Source organism: Plecotus auritus (assembly GCF_963455305.1).
Source record: "Plecotus auritus genome assembly, chromosome: 5".
Lineage (NCBI taxonomy): Eukaryota > Metazoa > Chordata > Mammalia > Chiroptera > Vespertilionidae > Plecotus > Plecotus auritus.
This window is the reverse complement of record NC_137776.1, coordinates 47,345,673-47,369,830: the sequence shown is the minus strand read 5'-3', so window position 1 is coordinate 47,369,830 and position 24,158 is coordinate 47,345,673. Positions and strand designations below refer to the sequence as shown.

General features: G+C 43.4%; 1 pseudogene across 1 annotated transcript in view; it reads right to left on the bottom strand.

Annotated features, from left to right (window-relative positions):
• LOC308248214 (large ribosomal subunit protein eL32-like) overlaps window positions 1-24,158 on the bottom strand; it is a 66,673-nt pseudogene that overhangs the window by 7,857 nt on the left and 34,658 nt on the right. The window contains exon 4 of the transcript in view: window positions 7,002-7,136. The product of the transcript in view is annotated as a large ribosomal subunit protein eL32-like (transcript). The remainder of the gene's footprint in view (window positions 1-7,001; window positions 7,137-24,158) is intronic.

The window sequence follows — 24,158 nt, the reverse complement described above, 5'->3', positions numbered from 1 at the left end:
GAGTCAACCAACCACTGTGACGTTGTTGGCTTTTTGTCTCAGTCTTTATTTCTCTCTTCCTATACATAAACAGATGTGTTCATCAGGGCCCAATCAGGAGACAGAAACCACACAGTAATTTGAAGAGGGAACATTTACTCTAAAGAACCATTAACTATACTGCAGGCCTAATGAGGAAGGTGAAAAGAAAACTCTAAAGAACACCTGACGGCTGAGAAAGAAAGAGCATCCAAGAAAGGAGCAACTTCAGAGGGGAGCCCCTTCCCCAAGATGGATGCAGACCCTGAAGGATAGGATGTGTCTGCAGCCCCACTGGATGTGCCATTCTCTGGATTGCCTGACCCAGAACAGGTCCATAGATGCTGGGCAAGCAGGGACCATGCTTCTGCAATGTGGGTGACCAGAGGCAGTCAGAGTACCAAGAATCAGCTGCTAGCAGGACAGGCAGAGGCCTGGGTGATGGTGTCCTTGATGGGAGGGCTACTGTAAGGTAACCATGGGCTGGGCTGGGGCGGAGTGCTTGCTGAGGAACTGCATCTTCTAGGTGTTGGCTGGGGCAGAGGCCTCTCGCAGTGGTTGGTGTAGGAGCAAGAAGAAAACCAAAAGGTAAGCCCTGGGGCCAGGAAGGGGAGCTTTTTCCCTCCTGCATTGTCTCTCTTGCGCCCTCTACTGACAAACCTAACATTGTGCTCCCTGCAAGGGAAAAAGGGGGTAAAGGGCCCAGCCCATTAAGGCAGAAGAGGTAAAGATTTGAAGTCAAGCTGAAACCGGTTTGGCTCAGTGAGTAGAGCGTTGGCCTGCGGACTGAAGGGTCCCGGGTTTGATTCCGGTCAATTGGTTGCGGGCACATCCCCAGTAGGAGGTGTGCAGGAGGCAACTGATGTTTCTAACTCTCTATCCCTCTCCCTTCCTCTCTGTAAAATATCAATAAAATGTATTTAAAAAGAAAAAAAGATTTGGAGCCGAGAGGTAATATAATGCCAGACTGAGGTCACAACATATATTTTGTTTTGTAACTTGCATTGTTTACTCCAAAAGATACTAAGAGCATTTTTCCATTTGATAAAAATATTGTTCTGCAACAATTATTGTTCTGCAACAATTTTTAGTGGGTATATGATATTCCATATTATGGATGACCTATAACTTATTGAGTCAATACCCAGTTTGGGGACATTGAGGTGATTTCTAACCTGTAGCTATTATAAACAGTGCTGCAAAAAATATCCTAGTAGTGAATTCTTGCCATATTCTTATTTCCTTAGGATAAAGTACTAGCAACGGGATTTATGGGTTAAAGTATAAACACTCAACGTTTTTGATGCATGCTCTAAAATTTCCTTCTAGAAATATAGCAGTATTTTTTTAAAGCAACGAGTATTAATAATTTTCTGCATTTCATGTTTAATGTGTCTACATTTTAAAATATGCTAATTAAATAAATTTTATAATGGTAATGAAATAGTCTTGGATGAAACAATTCTCATAACAACATTTAATGAGTAGTACCAAAGAATTATTTTAAATGATAATGAAGTGGCTATTAGTACAGTACCAAAGAGAGAGAAATGCTCAGAACTTATAAATGAGGATCCTGATTACTCTAAATATAAATTTCAAACTGTAAACACACTTATTGTAATACATCATCATTGTATTTTACAAAGGAAGAGACAAAAATTCAATAGTTTGCTCCAAAAGTGCTGCCTTTAAAAATATCATTGATAATTAGATTTCTACTCTTCACCCAGAAAAATACAGAGAGAAATATTCCTTGAAAGAAAAAACATACATGAAATGAAGAAGGAACAAAGGAGAAGAGGAAGAACGGAAGAGAGAGAGAGGAAAAAGAAAAGAAAAGAAAAGAAAAAACAAGAAGTCAGGAAGATTTATAAAGGGAGAGAGAGGGGAAGAGAGAGGGAGAGAGAGAAAGGGAGAAAGATGTAGCATATGGAAAACAGTATGAAGAGGTAAAGATTTGGAGTTGAGAGGTAATATAATGCCAGACTGAGATCACAACATATATTTTGTTTTGTAACTTGCATTGTTTACTCCAAAAGATACTAAGAGCATTTTTCCATTTGATAAAAATATTGTTCTGCAACAATTATTAGTGGGTATATGATATTTCATGTTATGGATGACCTTATATAACTTATCAAGAGAACTACCATATGATGCAGCAATCCTACTTCTGGGAATATATCCAAAGGAATTGAAAACAGAATATCAAAGAAATATCTGCACTCCCATGTTCACTGTAGCATTAGTCACAATAGTCAAGACATAGAAACAACCTAAATATTCATCAGCAGATGAATGGATAAAGAAGATGTGAGATTATATACAATGGAAAATTATTCAGATATGAGAAAAAAAAAATCCTGCCATTTTGACAACATGAACAAAACTTGAGGCATGAGAAACCAAGATGGCGGCATAGGTAAGCACCTAAACTGCTGCCCCGCACAACAATTTCAAAACTACAACTAAAAGATAGAATGGACACCATCCAGAACCACAGGAAAGCTGGCTGAGTGGAAATTCTACAACTAGAAGGAAAGAGGAAAGCTCACGGAGAAGGAGCGGCAAAGAGCTGAGGTACGGAGACACGCGCGTGCAGAGAGGAAGGGCAGCGGAGTGCCTGGCTGGCTTTCTCTGGTGGGAGGGGGAAAAAGACCCCAACTGCACTGAACCCCAGTTCCGACTGCACTGAACCTCAGTCCAGGGCGAAACCCTGTGGACCCAGGCTCATACAGGGGGAGTTTGGACTGTCAGGTAGAGAGAAAGGCACATGGAGACTCGGAGACTCAGAGACTCAGGGGAGCCATGGCGGCAGGGGTCTGGAGGCGCGAGTGCGCACAAAGACTGACTGCAGAGGTTACCACAGGCTATCCCTAGCGGAAGGGAGTCAGAAGCTCCTGACTGCACTGAACCTCAGTTCCAACTGCACTGAACCGCAGTTCCTGGCGAGCCCCTGGGGACCCACACTCTTACGGGGGAAATCTGGACTGTCAGGCGGAAACTCGGGAACCGAGGAAGGCAGAGGTCTGGAGACTTGCGCAAGGGCAGGGCTGATGGGAAGCCAAGACTGTCTGCTCCGCCCTGAGACTCCGCCCCATCCAAGCTGAGCACAGAGGCTTTTGCAATCTGGCAAGTCTAATCCTATAAGGCTGTCTCCAGCACTGAAAATCTCCCAGTGTAGACACAGCTGATCCTCACAGCCCACTGGCCTGCAGGTCAATTCTTCCCAGTGATACCAACAACAATCAAGACTTAACTACAACAAGGCTGTACACACAGTCCACAAAGGGGTGAACCAAGAGTGTCCACCTCAGGTAACTGGGGAGGCCGACCCACTGGGCCATATAGGAAACCTAGCACACAAAGCTACTCTACCAACTCAGCAAAGCAGTGAAAAATGGGGAGACGAAGAAACAGATCACAAACGAAAGAAATGGAGGAAAACAAACAACTGGATAAAGAATTCAAAACCACGGTTATAAGGCTCTTCAAGAATATCCTAGAAAAGGCCGATAAATATAACGAGACCCTTGAAGATATGAAAAAGGACCAACTAGAAATTAAACATACACTGACTGAAATAAAAAACATTATACAGAGACCCAACAGCAGACTAGAGGAACGCAAGAATCAAGTCAAAGATTTGAAATACAAAGAAGCAAAAAACACTCAACTGGAAAAGCAAAAAAAAGAAAAAAGAATCCAAAAATATGAAGATAGTGTAAGAAGCCTCTGGGACAACTTCAAGCGTACCAACATCAGAATTATGGGGGTGCCAGAACAAGAGAGAGAGCAAGATACTGAAAACCTATTAGAAGAAATAATGACAGAAAACTTCCCTGACCTGGTGAAAGAAATAGACTTACAAGTCCAGGAAGTGCACAGAACCCCAAACAAAAAGAACCCAAAGAGGACCACACCAAGACACATCATAATTAAAATGCCAAGAGCAAAAGACAAAGAGAGAATATTAAAAGCAGCAAGAGAAAAACAGTTACTTACCTACAAGGGAGCACCCATACGATTGTCAGCTGATTTCTCAACAGAAACTATGCAGGCCAGACAGGAGTGGCAAGAAATATTCAAAGTGATGAACAGCAAGAACCTACAACCAAGATTACTCTACCCAGCAAAGCTATCATTCAGAATTGAAGGGCAGATAAAGAGCTTCACAGATAAGAAAAAGCTAAAGGAGTTCATCACCACCAAACCAGTATTACATGAAATGCTGAAAGGTATTCTTAAAGAAGAGGAAGAAGAAAAAAGTAAAGAGAAAAATTATGAACAACAAATACATATCTATCAACAAGCGAACCTAAAAATCAAGTGAATTAAAAACCCGAGGAACAGAATAATCTGGTGAATATAATAGAATCAGGGGCATAGAAAGGGAGTGGACTGATAATTCTCAGGGGGAAAGGGGTATGGGGAGGTTCAGGAAGAGACTGGACAAAAATCGTACACCTATGGATGAGGACAGTGTGGGGGGAGGTAAGGGCAAAGGGTGGGGTGGGAACCGGGTGGAGGGGAGCTATGGGGCGAAAAAGGAGAAACAATTGTAATAATCTGAACAATAAAGATTTATTAAATTAAAAAAAAAACTTGAGGCATTATGCTAAGTGAAATAAGCAATATAGAGAAAGATAAGTACTTCATGGTATCACTTATATGTAAAATCTAAAATTTAAAAAAGCCACAAAAAGCAAAAATCAAACAAAACCCTCAACCATAGAATCAGACTAGAAAAGTGTTTCTAGGAGCTCAGGGTTGGGGAAGAGAGAGAGATTGGTCAACAGGCCAACTATAAGATGAGTCAGGTCTGAGGATATAATGTATAACATGGTGAGTATGGTTGATAACACTGTATTGTATAAACTTAAAACTTGCTGAGAGAGTAGAACATTCATGTTCTCACCAAGAAAAATAAGGATAAAAAATTTGAGGTGATGGATGTGTTACTTTACTCAGTGGGGGAATCTTTCACAATGTATGTCAAATCACCATGTTGTACACTTAAATATGTTACAATTTTATTTGTCAATTACACCTCAATAAAGCTGAAATAAAAATAAAGACATAGAAGGAGATAGTAATGAAGAAAAGAAAATCTAAAAGGAAAAAATTATCAAAGGATACAAAAGTAGAACATAGGCAAAAAGAGAAGAGAAAGGTTTTTAAGCAAACTCTATTTCTGGGATGGTAATATTTAATGGGCTAAATATCAAAACATGTTTAAGTACTAGGACTGCACAGCTTACGACAGAGGCTTGCAGGAAAGAAGCCTTAATCACCCAATTTGCCAGAGGAGCAGAGATGGCAGCGTTTGGTGACACAGATGTGGTTGGGGGCTCTGCCATATGGAAGTAAGAACAGAAGGGCATGCCATTCTGCGCGGCGACACAGTCTTGCTTTCATTTGCTACAAAATGCCTCAAAATAAGTGGCACAAGCATCCCCACAAAGAAGAGGTGGAGCAGACACAGGAGCATATCCCCCAGGGGGTGGGAGAATTTACTAGCTGACGGGTTAGTGATGGTGACTCAGTTTCTCCAACAGGCCAAATGCAAGTCTGGCTTGCAAAGGAGCCACCATACAAAGTCCAAGCAGGTGAGGGAGGCAGGTCTTCCCGCAGGTGCCCTACATTCACAGCCTTGGTCGCGTGTTCTCTGGAGGCCAGATTCACTGGGTTAGAAAGGAGAGCGCAGAAGACACGGACCATGTTGGAGGAGATCCAACACTCTCTGAGCTTCGAGCGGGGTTACTGCCTTGAGCGTGCCTGACAGGGATCTTTTGCACAAAGAGCTCCATCAAACAGAGTGAAACGAAGCCAGTCAGGCTCAGGCCTGGACATTCTTTTAGAGGACGGGGTGCACATGGCTCTGGGAAAAATGAAATCCATTGCTACTCCTCTACTATTTCCCCTGATCTACTCGGGAGCTGGCAAATTGATTTGATAAAACAGTGATACATTTGTCAGATTAAGACAGTCATTTACTTCCATTAATTTGGGAGTCTCACAGTGAGAAGAAATATGGCTACCCTGGTGGGATACATTTCAAATTCACTAGATTTTCCGGCTTTCCTCTAAGACACTGGAGCCTTTCCTTCTCAGCCGATAAATCCTTTCAGTTCTAACTTCAAATGGCGCTAAACAAGCACTCATCAATTTATGTTTTAAATTCTCCTAACAATATCCAGTCGGGTAAATCTGTCTAATTAGCATGGGTTGATGCTTTCTTGGCCCACTGCAAGTCCAGTTCCCAGAATAAAAGAAAGGCACGGAGAGCCGCTGGGTGGAAAAACATGCCTCCTACAATGGCCGGGAACAAGAAGAGACATTCTCCCAACAAATGTTAACCCAGGGAAAAAAATTTAAATATATACAAAAGATTAAATTAACAACAGATGAATGGCAAGTGAGAAAGCTGCCAGTGACCAGACTTTCTCAGGAGCCAACCTTTAACAATATGGATTATTTCGGATAATTCATGGTTTGCCACTCTTTATTCTTTGTCTCCTCTGTAATAGCCAGGGCACATCTTACACAGATAATTAGGGCATTATCATACTCCTTAACTAAGTCGGACAAATTGCATCGTGCGTTGGGGTAAACCAACCTAGGGCACTATCATTAGTATTGTCTAATTGTTCCAAATAAAGTCTTTGCCTCTTTTATGGCATCAACTTTATTTGTCAATACTCAAGAAAGAACCGACTATTCCCTTTCCTGTCGGGCTTTGTGAATGTGCTAGTCACTAGGTAATCTTACAGTTAATACGGGCCGCAGCATGGTAAAGTGTAAGAAAATGTAAAGGTCAAAAACATGTTTCTATTATGGAAAAAATGAATGATAATGACATAATTTTTTCAGCTCATCAGGCTCTTTGCTAAGTGCTGCTGTTATTGCCAGATCAGTAGTGTATAACAAAGAAGTGCTTTCTGCGGCCTGCTTCATTAGTCTGCCCTGTAGGACCTCACCTCCAGACCTTTCGCTAATCTGTTGGCCAGCTCAATAGTCTTGTTAGTTCTATTCACTTCTCCCTGACAGCGGATTTTCTCAGCTGTAGCCCTCGCAGAGGCCACGGTGAAGGCAGCCAGGTTTGTGTCTAGTTCCTTTAAATAAAAACAGCGAGAGACAACTTTGGACATTGTCAGAACAAGTAAAAATATCGCCGCTGACTTATTTCATATTGCCGCGAGTTAAATTATACAGTGTGCCCCAGAGGTAAACACAACTGCGCTCGCTCGGGAGATGGTGCCAATTCGCACAATGAGAAGGTGCACTGGTGAAAATGGAAGCAAAGGATATTCAGCCATTTATGTAATTTTTGTTGTTTGTTCAAAACAGCACCAAGGAAAAGGCTCACATACACACAAATTCAAAATCCCAGGGGGAGATGGAGAATGTCATTTTCCCCAGACAAATTACCTGAAGTCATGAAGATTTAATACAATTGATTTGTGTGTACCATCAGTGCCAATAACACCCTGAATACAAAGTCTCCCAAAACATTTTGCATGGAGAGCTGACCTCAAGAGAAAGCCCAGGGGCACACTTCTTAGGTGAGATTTGAAGAGAGTTGATGAATATACAGCTCAGAGGGAGGGAGCAGGGGTCCTGGGAGCTGCGAGGAGCCAGCGAGAGCGGAACTTCCAGCTGGGGCTGTAATGGAGAAAGGGAACCAAGGAGATGGGGGTCCCACTGAGCGGGCTGTGGAGCTCACCTAGAATAAGTGGAAAGAATGGGTAGGAAAATGAAGGTTGTGCATGTACGTGTGTTTAAGAGACTTGGCTATTTCTTGAAGGGGGGGGGGGGCGGGAAGGTGAGAAGAGGAAGATTTGGACAAGAAAAGGCAACACTCAAGAATCATTGTTTAAGTAGCAAAGAACTATTTGTGTGTGTGCATTTTTGACCTGCTGTTTTCTCTCAATACTTCATCTGCTCATTTAATGTTTATAAAGAACTTCCAGGGAGGCAGGGAAACCGTCCATGCTCTCCCAGTGTAGTGGGAAGGCATTTGTAAATGTGGCATGGTGTAGAATTTTGCTCATGACATTTTTATGAAAAAGCATTAACACTGGAACTAATTTGTAAGAACCAGGAAAACTCTCCTCAGCCATGTGACTTAGCTGAGAATCTCAGAGCTCCTTTGGTACGACTATCTGCTACCGAGGGACTGCTGAGTTACCAGTCTGTTTTAAACATAGGGAAACTGAAGCTAAGAACCTGATAGAATATAGAAAAGATTGTTTATAGAGCCTCAGAAAAGAGCCTCGGTCAGTTTTTCTTGGGCCTGTCAAATTATTTCTTTTTCTTTCTTTTTTTTTTAAATAAATCTTTATTCAGATTATTACAATTATTTCTCCTTTTTCCCCCCATAGCTCCCCTCCACCCATTTCCCACCCCACCTTCTGCCCTTACCCCCCCCCCCCCACTGTCCTCATCCATAGGTGTATGATTTTTGTCCATTCTCTTCATGAACCCCCCATACCCCTTTCCCCCTGAGAATTATCAGTCCACTCCCTTTCTATGCCCATGATTCTATTATATTCACCAGATTATTCTGTTCCTCAGGTTTTTAATTCACTTGATTTTTAGGTTCGCTTGTTGATAGATATGTATTTGTTGTTCATAATTTTTATCTTTACTTTTTTCTTCTTCCTCTTCTTTAAGAATACTTTCAGCATTTCATATAATACTGGTTTGGTGGTGATGAACTCCTTCAGCTTTTTCTTATCTGTGAAGCTCTTTATCTGCCCTTCAATTCTGAATGATAGCTTTGCTGGGTAGAGTAATCTTGGTTGTAGGTTCTTGCTATTCATCACATTGAAAATTTCTTGCCACTCCCGTCTGGCCTGCATAGTTTCTGTTGAGAAGTCAGCTGACAGTCGTATGGGTGCTCCCTTGTAGGTAATTAACTGCTTTTCTCTTGCTGCTTTTAATATTCTCTCTTTGTCTTTTGCTCTTGGCATTTTAATGATGATGTGTCTTGGTGTGGTCCTCTTTGGATTCCTTTTGTTTGGGGTTCTGTGGGCTTCCTGGACTTGTAAGTCTATTTCTTTCACCAGGTGGGGGAAGTTTTCGGTCATTATTTCTTCAAATAGGTTTTCAGTATCTTGCTCTCTCTCTTGTTCTGGCACCCCCATAATTCTGATGTTGGTACGCTTGAAGTTGTCCCAGAGTCTTCTTACATTATCTTCAACTTTTTGGATTTTTTTTTTTGCTTTTTGCTTTTTCAGTTGAGTGTTTTTTGCTTCTTTGTATTTCAATTCTTTGACTTGATTCTTGTGTTCCTCTATTCTGTTTCTGGGTCTCTGTATAATATTTTTTATTTCAGTCAGTGTATGTTTAATTTATAGTTGGTCCTTTTTCATATCTTCGAGGGTCTCGTTATATTTATCGGCCTTTTCTAGGATATTCTTAAAAAGTCTTATAACCGTGGTTTTGAATTCTATATCCAGTCGTTTGTTTTCCTCCATTTCTTTCGTTTGTGATCTGATTCTTTGACCCCGCATTTTCACTGATTCCCTGAGTTGGAAAGGTAGATATTTGTGCTAGGTTTCCAATATGGCCCAGTGGGTCTGCTTCCCCAGTTAACCTGAGGTGGACACTCTTGGTGCACCCCTTTGTGGACTGTGTGTACAGCCTTGTTGTAATTAAGTCTTTATTGTTGTTGGTATCACTGGGAAGAATTGACCTCTGGGCCAGTTGGCTGTAAGGATCAGCTGTGTCTATGCTGGGAGAAGTTCGGTGCTGGAGACAGCCTTATAGGATTAGACTTGCCAAATTGCAATAGCCTCTGTGCTCAGCTTGGATGGGGTGGAGTCTCAGTCTTGGCTTCCTGTCAGCCTTGCCCTTGCGCGCATGTGTGCTTTCAGTCCTCCGCCTTCCCCAGCTCGAGTCTCCGCCTGAGAGTCCACACTCCCCCTACAAGAGCGTGGGTCCCCAGGGGCTCGCCTGGAACTGGGGTTCACTGCAGTCAGAACTGGGGCTCAGTGCCGTCAGGAGCCTCTGACTCCCTTTCACTAGGGAAAGCCTGTGGCAACCTCCGCAGCCTTTGTGCGCACTGGCACGCGCGCGCGTGCGCACTTTCAGTCCTCCGCCTTCCCCGGCTCCCGAGTATCCGCCCGAGAGTCCAGACTCCCCCCACAAGAGCGTGGGTCCCCAGGGGCTCGCCTGGAACTGGGGTTCACTGCAGTCAGAACTGGGGCTCAGTGCAGTCAGAATCCTCTGACTCCCTTCCACTAAGGAAAGCCTGTGGCAACTTCCGCAGCCTTTGTGCGCACTGGCACGCGCGCGCGTGCGCACTTTCAGTCCTCCGCCTTCCCCGGCTCCCGAGTCTCCGCCCGAGAGTCCAGACTCCCCCCACAAGAGCGTGGGTCCCCAGGGGTTCGCCCGGAACTGGGGTTCAGTGCAGTCAGAACTGGGGTTCAGTGCGGTCGGAGGCTTCCTTCCCCCTTCCGCCAGAGAAAGTCAGGCAGGCTCTCAGCCGCCCTTCCTCTCTGCACGCACAAAGCCCCTTTGCCGTACCTCCAATTCTCTGTGAGTTTTTCTCTTTCCTTCTAGTTGTAGAATTTTCACTCAGCCAGCTTTCCTGTGGTTCTGGATGGTGTCCGTTCTGTCTTTTAGTTGTAGTTTTGAAATTGTTGTGCGAGGCAGCAGTTTAGGTGTTTACCTATGCCGCCATCTTGGTTTCTCTGTCAAATTATTTCTTAGACTAGCCCTGATCTGTTCACCACTCAAAATTCCTCAAGCCAGTTAAGCAACCCCCTTCCAACCTTCTGAGTTTTCCATGTCCCTCTGTTCTTTTCCAAAATCTCGCTCATGATTGTACTCTGGCAAAACCAAGGTTGACTTTAAATTAGGAGGAAAGACCAGATACTGCAATACTGCACTGATGACAACACAGATGGTGAAGTGGGTGATCTTTCCTCAAGAAAAAACATTATCCCTTCTTCTATAACCCTCAGGTTAATACTTTATTAGACAAACTAGAGGCCCAGTGCATGAAATTCGTGCATGGGGGAGGAGGGGTGTGTGTCCCTCAGCCCAGCCTGCACCCTCTCCCTCTCCAATCTGGGACCCCTTGAGGGCAGTCGGGCATCCCTCTCACAATCCAGGATTGCTGGCTCCAAACTGCTCGCCTGCCTGCCTGCCTGATTGCCCCTAACCGCTTCTGCTTGCCAGCCTGATCACCCTCTAACCACTCCCCTGCCAGCCTGATCAATGCCTAACTGCCCCCCTGCCAGCCCAATTGCCACTAACTACCCTCCCCTGCCGGCCTGGTCACCCCTAATTGCCCTCCCCTGTCAGCCTGGTCACCCCTAACTTCCCTTCCATGCAGGCTTGGTCTCCCCCAACTGCCCTCCCCTGCTGGCCCGGTAACCCCTATCTGCCCTCCCTTGCCAGCCTGGTTGCCCCTAACTGCCCTCCCCTGCTGGCCTGGTCGCCCCCAACTTCCCTCCCCTACAGGCCTGGTCCCCCCAACTGCCCTCCCCTGCAGGCCTGGTTGCCCCCAACTTCCCTCCCCTACAGGCCTGGTCCCCCCCAACTGCTCTCCCTTGCTGGCCTGATTGCCCACAACTGCCCTCCCCTGCTGGCCATCTTGTGGTAGCCATCTTTGACCACATGGGGGAGCCATCTTGTGTATTGGAGTGATGGTCAATTTGCATATTACTCTTTTATTAGATAGTACGGCTACTGTGTAAATTTGCTAGGCTGTTGTAACAAACTGGTGGCTTAAGCAACTGGTATTTATTGTCTCCCCGTAGTTCCGAGATCTAGATGCTGGCAGGATCAGTTCCTTCTAGGTGAGGGCTGTGAAGGGAATTTGGTCCACGCCTCTCTCCTGGCATCTAGTGGTTTGCCGTCAGTCTTTGTGGTGTTCCTTGGCTTATAGATGCATCACCCCGATCTCTGCCTTCATCCTCACATGACATTCTTCCTTTGTGAATGTCTTCACATTTCCCGCATTTATAAGGATACCAGTCATATTTGAGGGAGGGCCCACTCCAATGACCTCATTTTAACTCGATTAACTCTGTGAAGACCCTGTCTCTACAATCGGTCACATTCTGAGATATGAGGGATTAGTACTGCAACATACGAATTTTGGAGGCATACAATGTAACCATAACAGCTACCAGGTGCCAGATACTGTGCTATGAACTTGAAGGGGAGGATGGCATGGTATGGGCCCTGGCCTCACATGCTCACAGTTTAGTAAGACAGGAGGGTTGATATGCAAACTAGGGCAATAAAGGAAGGGAATTTATAGCCAGTTGTGACAATACTGATCCTAAGGTATTGAGAAGCCCCTTGTTTCTAGGGAGAGGCAGGAGGAGTGCAGTGGCCAGGCTTTTACTTAAATTCTCCCTTTATTAATGGTCCTGAGGGGGTGCAGTTCCCATTCTCCTGGAAGTTATGGCCCTGGGTGCCCTGCCAGAGGGTGGCTCTGGGAGGGACACGATGCTCACAGCTGCACTGCCAGGTGGTGGGGTATCCTCTGGTTTTGTGACTGAGGTGGGTCAGAGGGCAGAGCACTTGATGTTTGGGGTCAGGAGGGAGAGTCCTGAGGGCAGGCACCTACAGGGATGGAGTTCTCTCTTCAGCCCAAGGAACCCGTGGGGACCGAGTGCTGGGTGGGGGTCCCCTCAGCAGTCTCCATAGCTCCCGGCCCAGATGTCTCTTCAAACATCTTAGAATTCTCTAACCTAATTCTTCCTGCTGGAGGCCCTTCCCTGCTGTCTCTCCAGAATGGAGAAGCGCAGTGAAAATCCTATGGGCCCTGTGGCACCGTCTTGAGACTTGTACCCTTTATGGACTGTTATCAAATGTCAAAGATTTATGGCTCAAAAATTCTTTGGAAGATCATTTGAGCTCATTTTGGTGGGAAAGAAAAAAAAAAAAAGGGCGGGGGGAGGAGTGGAAAGATGGAAAGAAAGAAGACAGGAATTCTGGACGCCCCAAGGAAAAGAGGGGACAGAAGAAGAAGGCATTTTAAGGGAGCAAGGGAAATGGGGCTTTTCTATTCTTTTCATACGCGAATCCATCCCTCACCTCTGTGTCAGGGCTACATTTCTAAAACACAGAGTGATCCTCCCCTAACAAAACCTCCTTACCGCTCCCCCGCTTCTCTAGGATGAAGCCCAACGCCTTGGCGCATCACACAGGAACCTCTGGGGCTGGCTCCTGCCTCCCTCTCAAACTTCGCTCAATCCCTTCCCTGCCCTCACCTACCCCTGCTCACAGAACCACTTTCCATTCCTACAGTACGTCATGCTGTCTCACGCCCTAGAACCTTGCAAAGTGGTCCTCTCTGCTGAATCTTCCAGGCTTCCAAACCTGCTCCTCACTGGAACATGTCACCGCCTTCGCAGAAGCTTTCTCTGAACCCCAGGCAAACAGTCACACCTTCATGCCCCCACCCCCACTTAGCTTGCACAGCCTTGTTGCTCACCATAGTTCAATGCAAATAACTTTATGTTGTAATTTTGTATTTCCCATCCGCATCCCTCCTTCCCCCAGGAGGCCACGAGCTACCACAGGAGAGAAGTTACTTAGTCATTTTGGAGGCCCCAGCACCCAGCACCTGGCCTGGCATGTAGGTGATACACAGCAAACCTCTGCTGAATTGACACATATTGGCAACGCTTAGGAGAGAGAAAGAAAGGCAGGAAGACTGGGTGAGGGGAAGGAAAAGACAAAGACGGGAGGAGAAAAGCAAAAGCACAGCTCCAAGATGCCCCCACCACCCACTGACAGGGCTAGGCACTGGGCACTATTCCAGGACCTGGGGCTAAGGAAAGGGGGGTATAGTGTCTGTTCTCCAGAGGCCCCCAATTTAGGGGTGTGTGTGCGGGGGGGGGGGGTGTATAAGGAGAAGGTGACAGGTGAAAGGACAACCGAGGAACAAATCAATGGAACAATGGACAAATCACATAGGAACATGGGGGGGAGGAGCAGAGGGCGCAACTCACCCCGCCTGCAGGGGTGGAGGAGGTATTTTGACAACTGAATAGATTTGCTGAACAAGAATGAAAGCAAAGAAACAATAGTAGAGAAACTATTGATGTTTGATTTGTAGAGGAAAGTCTTTAAAATTGTGTGCTTTTTATGTGCATTTCCATATCTGACACTAGCAGGCCCTTGCGGAGTATTTCATGAGGTATAGATCTTCTAGATCTCTCTAGAATATTTACAGAGTTCACTGAGGTATTTCAGATTGGCCAAGGACTATAGAAGTCAGCCACCTGAGCAGTTCCCTGAGGTCTGATGTTCATTTTATGAGGAGAAAAAGGTAGACAATTTTATTTTGGGACTTTCCTTTTATTTTCCTGGATTCATTTAGGTTTTTGCTAGTGAAGCAAAGAAGAGAGAAAGAGAACCATTTCAAACCCTATCTTTTCTATTTTCAGGCAAATCCAGGGTCTGGATCCCCCAGTGCATGTTGGACTCTGGGGACGGGGAGTGGGGTACCCATCTCCTGTGTCCATAGCAGCACCGAGGGCTCAGATCACATTGCATTTCAGGTTTGGAGGCTTCAAGCATGGCTTTCTTTTCGGTCCTCCTTTCTGTGTCTGTTTTGTTTGATTATTATCTTTTCTAACACTCTTCAAAGAAGGGCTAACCGGATAAAAGATAATGTCATTATCCCCCATTTGTCCACGTGGTTGATAACACGACATACCCCTTCTCTTACAGCAGGTGCATATCAATGCGATCAATATGGGGGGGAAAATTTGTGTCCAAAGCCCTTTCTTTTCCAGCTTCCTTCTCTCTCTCTCTCTCTTTTTGTTTTCGTTCATTCGTTCATTTGTTCCTTCTTCCTTTTTTTTTTTTTTTTTTAAAAAAAAAATGAAACATTGCCCTTTTCAAAACAAGGGGAGATTCAGCCTAGTTCCCGTGCCCCAGTGATCTAGTGGTGTCACGTCGCTATGGCAATTGCTGCCCAGGGCAGGAATGCAGAGCAGCTGTAATTGTGCAACGCCTTATTGCTGGTGCATGTCAATCAGAACCTATGAATTGAGAAAAATTTGCTCTGTTCATCCTGTTAAATGATGTATCCAATTAAACCTGTTAGAATTCATGATCTTCAGTCAAGGTTAAATGAAAGTAGTTACTCCTGTCAGCTAGGTGATTAAATGCTGCCTACATCAGGCACATTTATGTGCAAAATTAAAATTTTGGTATAAAGCATGAATCTTTATGCATGCCAGTTAATTATCTTGCGGTTCCTCCACTTATTAAATGCCCACTGCATTTCTTCTTAATCATCAGCTTCCTTTCAAAACTTATTTCATACTTCACATTACACCAGATTTCACTGTTTAAATGCAATGCCTTCCCAATGAAAACTTCCTTTTTCTGAGGGCTTGACTGTACTATGCTACTGAAAATAATCATTATTAAAATTTTCTCCTGATGTTCAAGAGTTTCTAACAGCCAGGTTGACGAATGCCAGGGCGTTCTGCAAGGCTTCTCTGTTCAGGCTCCAGCAAGGCTGGGCTCTAACCTGGGTCCAGCTTCCTGGGTCCCTCACCTCAACCACTGCAGGCTGCCTCCTGCTGATTGCAAGGTACTGTTTCTTTTCCCTTTCTCTTTTTCTTTTTAAATATATTTTTATTGATTTCAGAGAGGAAGGGAGAGATAGAAACATCAATGATGAGAGAGAATCATTGATTGGCTGCCTCCTGCACGCCCCCCCACTGGGGATCCAGCCCGCAACCAGGTCATGTGCCCTTGACCGGAATTGAACCTGGGACCCTTCAGTCTACAGGTCGATGCTCTATCCACTGAGCCAAACAAGCTGACCCATTTTGAGTAGATACAAAATGAGGGCAAATGTAATAATGAAATTATTTACTACTATACAACAGCGGTACATTGGAAATAGCTTGGGGAAAGAGACAAATACTAAAAGCTAAAACAAAGACCTAACCACCTCAGGTCTAAGGCATGCACAAATGTTGCCTCTTCTGATGGGTTTTTACATGAATGCAAAATACAAATGACACAATTCCATAGTGCTGGCGGTTCCCAGATACCGCATTATAGAAGCAGTAGGATGCCACAAAAACACTCCATTCAATAGTTCTCTTGGATGCATTTCACACAATAGAATCTATTTTTTGGGCCTCTGTTTACTTATTTTTACTAAGAAAAAAACTCAACAATAGTTGCCTAGGATTAAAAATTTAGCAACAAACTCTCCCCTGCTGATGTTATTACATATACCACATGTATTTCTCTCCTTATCAGGCAGATGATACCCTTAAAAAATTTTAAACTTAAATATAAATTCCTTCTATTTCATTGATTTAGAAGAAATAATACCAATGGAGCCTATGTTATTGTAATCAATTTCCATTTTATTTAATTTCCTGTCTTCTTTCCTAGTTTTTCAATCTCCTATAACTCAAAGCATTGAAGAACCACAAGGAAGATACCCTTAAAGATGAAAGGTATAAGTTCTCAATTTAGTTGTTCTAAGTATTTAAATAAAAATACTTACCATACTAGAAAGATATGAAATATTCCTCCTAAACGAACTTGAAAGGGACTGATTTCCATGAGAATGAAAATAGATTTATTAACAAATGAAATGGAAGAAGTGCTTTTCACTGAATAATATTAATGAATTAACCATTGGTGGGAGATGCTGAGCAACCGCCTACGTGGGAATGTGTTAAAAACTCATTTTCACTGTGAATGTGCCTCAGAAACACCCCTATGTCAATAACGCGGCCCCATTATCCTTGATTTTACAGCTCTCAATAATACATCCCAATCTTCAATGTCATCTTAAAAAAAGAGGAACTCTAATGCCAATGGGTTAAAGAAATGATGAAACTTGAATATGTGAATAGAGGTCTTTTCATTTGTTGCAAAGCCCAGGCTTGTATTGTGATGTGGGTGGATGGGCCCAGATCTTGAAGGTGTGGAGTGGAGCCCTCTGTGTGGCGGAGGTCACTCATGGACCCTCAGAGTGCAAGGTCACCTTAGGACCGTCTAGTGATCACAAGGCTGACCCCAGCCTTCAGAGGGGCACACAGATGGTGACTTCTCACTCTGGTAAATTCCCTTGCTTTGCGTCCTCCTTCATTGTCCTCACCTGCTCCTCAGTAGCTGCTGCTCAGATCTCTTCACCATCAAATCTAGCCTTTGGGTCAGAGCTCAGGTCTACTCAGGGCTAAGGCCGGAGAGAGCAGTAGAGCTGGAGTCAGGTTTGAGCCAGGCAGGGGGTGCTGGAGGCATCAGCTTATAATGGAAGTGATTGCACCATACACTTTAGGAGCATCAAGCACATACGGAGTTGGGAGCAATCTGTTGCTATATCCCTCAGGTCGGAGACATCCCTGTGCAAGGAGCATGCTTGAGTAACAATAGGTGGAAGCCAAAATGCCACCTGAGCAGGGGACGATCCGCTAAATTCGGGCTTCGGTTTTATTCAGGGGGCACTGCCACTTGTGTGCTCTTGTGTTCTTCACCTATTCAGTGCTCCCCTTTTTGTCACTAAATGCTGATGACTCTTTAAAGGACATTGAGTTAAAGTGTCCCAAATGATACCCAGGGCACCCTCAGGTCTCATTCTGGCTCTGAGGAAGCCGTTGGGGGGGCTTCTAGTAAAGGCAGCTGTGAGCTGGGGTCTCCTGAGTTCCATCGGAGGGCCACGAGGCTGGGGAGAGAATGCACAGCAATGTCAGAGAAAAACAAAGAGTGAGGACCGAGCGATCAGCAGGTGGAGAGAGAGTAAGCAAACACCTATTGGAGTCAATTCTTGTAAACGGGTCTCTTTTTGTGTGACCATGTGTGTGTTTGATAGGTTAGATGTCAGAAAAGCAGCATCTTTCCTGGGACCCTTTTCTTAAAAAAAAAAAAAAATCATTTAGAAACAGGAACAATTTTCTGTTCAAATGGTCGCTGTCCCTAAGTGGCTTAAAAACTCCCAGTGGGAAGGACAACAGCCCTCTCCGAGGCAGAGTGGCCTCTGTCTGTGAGAAATGTTCACCTACGGGGATGCTTTTCTGGCTTGCTTTATCGCTAGCTTTGCAACTTGGAGATGTAACGTAGCTTGAAATCAACCGTGTGTTTAGCCCTGCTTTGTCAGCCCACCTAGCGACAAATTGGGCTGTTTTGTAGCCCCGCTGCTTTTCCGGGTCGCACAATACCATGGCAAGTAGAAGGACCGGGTCTGATTTAATCAAAGGCTTTTGATTGTAGAAAGCTCAGAGCCTCGTTCCGACAGGGAAGCCTCTTCTTGGGCAGGGAAAGAAGGGGTTTGGTGTGCAGCAGACACACACTGGTTTGAAGCTGCACGCAGAGACTGATTCCCCTGCCTCTGCCTGGGCAGACCACCTCCGCTGCAGAGGGCTCACACTGGGGCCAGCGGGGACCCAGAGCAAGGACCACCGCTTCCTCTCAGGGAGCCACGGTCCAGAGGTTGTGGTGGGCTGCACACAAGGACTCATGCGGCTGTCGTCGGTCTGGTTAACGTCCAGGCAGGGGTGGACTAAACAAGAATAGGTGGCATCGCGCCTGAGGGCTGGTTCAAGGTTGGCAGAGATGGGCTGGCTGGCCACTCTGCACTGTGTGTTCGAGGGGAACAAGTTCAAAGGCAGCCTCTGGTAGTAGAGAGATGTCGTTTTTCAACTGGACAGTCTCCTGACCTGAGGTTGGAAAGGTGATTCAACTAATAGGTGCCTCCCTTTCTTAAAACAGAGATGAAGATATTTTCTTTTTTTTTTAAAAAAATATTTTATTGATTTCTTACAGAGAGGAAGGGAGAGAGATAGTTAGAAACATCGATCAGCTGCCCTCTGCACACCTCCCACTGGGGATGTTCCGCAACCAAGGTACATACATGCCCTTGACCGGAATCGAACCTGGGACCCTTCAGTACACAGGCCGGCGCTCCATCTCCTGAGCCAAACCGGTCAGGGCTGAAGATATTTTCTATTTTCCAGTGTCTCAGGGTGTAAACAGGAGGATGTCTCCAAAATAAAAACACCAAGATTTTCACTGCCTTTGTTGGTTTGCTGTGAATGATTTTCTGGTGAGCAAGGAGTTTCCTTTAAAGGTAATTGGAGAAGGAAAAGCAAAGTCTACAGGAAACAAAGCCACACTGTGAAACTGACAGCTTGCCACTTTCTCTGGTGGCCTCTGATTGACCCCCTGAGCGCATGGTAACCTGCAAGGATATTTACACGTGGGGGTCATGTGAGAGTACTCCTAGTGCTCTCCAGTTTGCTGTATTCAGAGGCACCAGCCATGTGGAGACATAGAGAACCAGCTCAATGCCAGTTTGATTTGAAATATTTTATATCATAAACATATTTACTAAATATCTCCCTTCATTTAAAATGTTAACAATGTGACAATGGCTACACCCAAATCTGCGTTAAAACAGGAAAAATACAGAAGGTTGCTTAAGCTTCCTTTGGTGTTTTTAAAAAGGCCTTCAGCCAATTTGGCCAGGCATGCCCCAGTGTGAGGAAGAACCAGTTTGAATCCAGTTTGTGCCTGACCAGGGAACGTATTGTCTCTGTATGTTAAGATAAACCAGCATTGGAAAACTGTCTGGAAAATAAATAGAGAAAAGAAGAAAAGGTAGAGAGAGCACCATCTTAAAGAAATGGAAGAATACCAATACAGTAGCTAATAAACACCAGGAAGGACCAAGGATCAACTTTAGGGCTGTCTATTAGATAGGTGTTTAAAAGAGATGGATGACATTCAGTTAATGATGCAGATATATATGTTTTTTCCAAATAGTACTGTGACAGGAATGACATGGGATAGCATTTTTCCCTTCCCGTGTCTCCTCTCACCCAAGGTGATGGGTGGGGTGGATCAAAATCTTAGCTACGAAGACCTATGCCATGGTCTGGGTATGAAACGGGAACTATTTGGAAGAATACATGGTTTAGGGGAAGCAGTTCTTATCATGGCCTCCATGTCCCCAGAAGAACTTCCTGATTTGTGATGAGAGGAAAAAAAGTTTAAGATCAGATCAAAATAGTTAAAAGTTAGTGACTGTTCCCCACAAAGGAGTTTCTCTATTGTCCCTTCTGCCAAGTGTGTGTGTGTGTGTGTGTGTGTGTGTGTGTGTGTGTGTGTGTGTGTGTTGTATGTGACAGACCCTGAGATGAGTTAGGGATATGCAGTGTCCTGCTCTCTGGCCCCCCACGGGGCAGCACAGAGCTAATGGTCCAACTGCAGTGGACTGTGGTTATACTTCCACTCACGTGGAACATGTGGGCAGCCTGGCCTAAGGTAGATTCCCAAAGCATTTTCAGGCTCTGGTAGGACACAGGGGCAGTGAAATGCTTTCCTGCAGGGCCCACCACAGCATGGGCATGATGACATGAGCTGGCTGACCTGGGGGTGCCCTGTGGCTGGTGCGAGGGGAGGCAGCCGCAGATAAGGAATGGGCTGGATAGCTGGAGGCCAGGTGGGAATATTGCCACCCTGGTAAATGCCAGCATGAGGGATGAAGATAACTGAAAACTAGGCAGGACACATATTTCTGAAAATGCCCAGGTGGACAGGTGAAGGCTGAGGACCAAAAGCCACCCCTAGATGCCACGATGCCACATACTCCTGGGAACGTAGATGACATTCCTCTCCTGGGAAAAGGAGACCTTAAATTGACTAAATTTACCCTCAATCAATTAGGCAAACCCTCATTTCACTATGAATTGGAAAATGTTTTCCACTGGAGGGCAGAATGAAGGCTTAAGTTTCTACTGAGATAGAAACTAGTTCCATATTAGAAAAGTAAAGAGAATTACAGTTTTTGAAAACTGAGTTGAGGATTAAGAGCATACCTATTTCAATACCAAATAACTATATTCTGAGAAATACGAATCATCAACTGTGTTTTTTTTTAATCTTTACCCTAGGATGTGTTTTTATTGATTTTACTGAGAGGAAGGAAGAGAGGAGAGAACAACATTGATGTGAGAGAGAAACGTTGATTGGTAGTCTCGTGTGTGTCAGACCCGGTATCGAACCCGCAACCTTTTGGTGTACAAGAGGACGCTCTAACCAACTGAGCTACCCCGCTAGGATGGTTGAATCAATTTTAAACTTTGATATTTGAAGTGGAGGAGACACAGCTAAGTGCTTGAATCTCATCTGAAAACCTTTGCAATACATGGTTAGTTAGCCTTAAAACTGTAATTTGTATAAGGCTTAAATTTATCTTTCATTGTTCTTTGAATCCTAAATGTAAAAGATTCATTTATTTGTTAAAATACTTATTGAACATTTATTGTGTACAGGTATTTGTCTAGCTATGGGGAGGATAAACTCATTTAAAAAGCCCTTCCTGACCACAAAGAGCTTAAAGTTCATTGTTTTGCAAGTAGTATATAGAGATTTTACTCAGGACATTTATGTAATTAGAGTCCTATTAAAGCAAAAATGATGAAAAATGATTGTTAAGTATAATGAAATCCAGAACCTTAGTTTAGACTTTGTACTTACTTAATGTATATCATTAACTGGTGAAGCTCATTAGAAATTATGACGATGAGAGGCAGCAGAGCCAGATTAAGGGCACGAGCTCTGGAGCCGGGCAGTCTGGGCGTGGGTCCTGTGCCATCACTCACTTGCTGTGTGGTTTTGAGCAAGTTACTTCACCTCTCTGTCTTTCCATTTCCTCAGCTATAACATAGGAATAAAAATAGTATCTATCTCAACAACATGTCAATGGGATTGCTATGAGGATTAAATGAATTATCATATACACACATATTTAGTAGGGTCTAATAGAGAGAATACTAGGCATAAGTATGTATTTATGCATTTGTGTGATACATAACAATGCATGTACCTTTAAAAGCTCTTTTTCTCCCTGAAATCTAACAAACAACTCTATTCAGTAGATACTAAGGTGCAGAATATAAGAATATGTCCTTTTAAGTTTTAAAATTTAACTTAGCAAGTGGATTACATCAATATTACTAGTATACATTACAAAATTAGATGTACCAAATAATCACTTTAATATTGCTTTTGCACTTGCCACAGCCAATATGAAATCTCACAGTGTGGGAACGCCCACAAACATCAAGAAACATACATGTATAAAATACTTGAAAAATCAAGCACCAGATTTGCTTAAATATCTGTTTTTGAATTGTCTGTGTGATAAGAGGGAACCAGTTGACAAAGGACAAGAGAAATGCTAAATATGCATCATGACAAACAGTGAAAAATTAAGGATTGTAACTAACATTAATTACATTCTAGTAAGATGAATAGGCCGCTCATCATTAATGAGAACATACACCTTTGTCTAAGTTTCACATCCACCTGTGATGAATGTGCTAATGGGGATAAAATACATCATAGTAACATTTGAATTAACAGCACACTAATAGATTGACATATGAGTATGAATAAAGCATTTAATCATATAAACTATACCACACCCAAGAGCAAATTTTTCTATATAGCCTACATCACATCCAAGTAAGTGCAGAAAATATTAGATTCTTATTTTAAATTCTATATTTAGGATACTGTCCATATTGTATAATGTTCTAGAAAAAATAGTTGACTTATTACATTCCAGTGAACTTAAAAGAAGGTGAAGAAAAAGATTCTTCAAGCTAACTCCAATGAGATAAAAGATATTCAAACACTGTATGTATTTCTCAAGCTATAGTGTTGTGTCTACTTTTTAAAATTTGATTCCTAGTTCATGTGCTGCTGATGAAATGTTATCAATTTAATACCGAGATCCACTGGGGTAAGGTCAGGCTTCTGTTTTGGGAAGAGTTCTACAAAAACTCAAATATACCCTTTTTGTTGATACCTGATATCATTTCTATAACAGTAGAATAGGACCTCATAAATAAGGCAGTGTCACATTATTTTGATGGATGTTGGATTCCTAATATATTAAGTAATATTATTTAAAGCCTCATCCACTGTGATTAAGTATTCTTGGAGGAGAGCAATTATGCATATATCACAACACTGGGGATAACAAGCATATGTTTATAATCTAAATCCATTCCTGTTAGAGAAATTATATATGCTGCACAATATTTCCTAGTAATCCCAAGATCATGTACAAACCACTCTAGTCCTTAAGCTTACTGAAAAGTTGGGAGTTAAAACATGTTGATTGGATAATAATAATAGCTAGAATCCTTTTGAAAGATATTGTAAATCATCAATTATTTATTTAGTCACCAAGCTCCTAACAGGTGCCAGGTGCCATGGCAATGTTCAGACAGATCTGTGGATACCAAAGACAAGGTTCTGGCCCTCAGGGACTAGTTGTGGGGAGACAGAAGTACCAACTGGCATGCTGAAGACTGAGCTACTGACATAAGCTGTGTGGATCCTAGCATTGAGGTACCACTAGGGGTCTGGTGGGTGGGAATTGCTTGTGGGGTAGAATAACCACTAATGAGGGCCTAGAAGAACCTCCTGGAAAAAACTTCCAGTTATAAAATAAACAAGTCATGTGCTTGCTTTGGCGGCATATATATTAAAATAAACAAGTCATAGGGGTGTACTGTATAGCATAGAGAATATAGTCAATAATAGTGTAATAACTGTATGGTGACAGATGGTAACTAGACATCATAGGGATCATTTTATAATGTATATAAATATTGAATCACTACGATGCACACCTGAGACTAATAGGATATTGTTTGTCAATTATATGCCAGTTTAAAAAATACTTTGTGGAAGAAAAGGGAGATAATTTGAGTCTGTCGTTAAGTTTATCTTCTTGCTAACTCCCAGAGGCTGAAAAAAGACTAATATTAAAAGTACTGCAGTTCTCTAAAATATCTTGGCGCATAGGAGCACAACAGTGTAGCCCATGAAACAGAGCTTCATCCACCAGAGATTACAGGGGCACCTTGCTGGATTTGGGAATGGACAAAGTGGAAAATCGGATATGACAATCGAGTTTACACAACTAATTACAAGGAACATATTGCAATAACAAGAGGAACGTATAAAATGCTATGGAGAGAGAAAAGAAACCAAAAACAATATCCTTTACTTAATATTTATAGACATTTCCACAAAGGAGAGAATGTGAGTTGCCTCTTGGAAAAATAAAATAAATTTTTCAGATAGAGGAGAAGAAAAGAAAAATT